A 662-nucleotide genomic window follows, 5' to 3' on the forward strand; every position below is an offset into this window, starting at 1 on the left:
ATTATGGTAAATTACCTCAAGGTAGAATAAACTAAGTTAGGTCCCGGAAAACACAGATACGCACTCGCGCCGACACTTTTAAACCTTTTCACACAAGCAACGAATAATCTAACCATTTATATCAGATGATGACTCTGCTGACGTCGTTGCAATCTTTCTTAAGATATACCGCCTCTTCTCCCCTTTTCTCGTTTTGCTTCTGTGACACGAGGAACCTGCCACCCGCCTACCAACGCAGCCGAAGCACAAATGAGACACATGGACATCGGTCAGAGGTATTAAAAAATCATCTCTTGGATTTCTTGTGATAAGCTTATCAACATTTTGAAAGACCAATTTTTGTTGAAGGGAATCGCTGATAAGGTGGATCAGGACTAGTGACGTAAGGGCTTGTCCTGAAGAGTTAGCGCGAGGATGCAACGCGAAGGGACATTCAGTGATAATCTCAATGCCTTTTAGTCAACCTGCAACTCATGAAAAGTACCTCAGCAGACATTTGCCAAAAGTTATTAGAATGTAGATCTGAAAATGTCATTGACGTACTGTCTCTTATATTACTCGGTTAATCGCCGTCGAGGATTCAATAGTGATTGATTTATTAGGGAGGATTACAGACTGATGGGGGATTACAGAGTGGTTAGTGCTGGCCCCATTTTCCACTC

At 42.3% G+C, this 662-nt stretch overlaps 1 protein-coding gene across 1 annotated transcript in view; it reads right to left on the minus strand.

Annotated features, from left to right (window-relative positions):
- LOC119587034 (proton channel OtopLc-like) overlaps window positions 1-248 on the minus strand; it is a gene marked incomplete at its 3' end in the record, with an annotated part of 4,231 nt that extends 3,983 nt beyond the window's left edge. The window contains 1 exon segment of the mRNA XM_037935781.1: window positions 114-248.
- Between the last annotated feature and the right edge of the window lie 414 nt (window positions 249-662).

This window comes from Penaeus monodon, chromosome 22 (genome assembly GCF_015228065.2).
Source record: "Penaeus monodon isolate SGIC_2016 chromosome 22, NSTDA_Pmon_1, whole genome shotgun sequence".
Lineage (NCBI taxonomy): Eukaryota > Metazoa > Arthropoda > Malacostraca > Decapoda > Penaeidae > Penaeus > Penaeus monodon.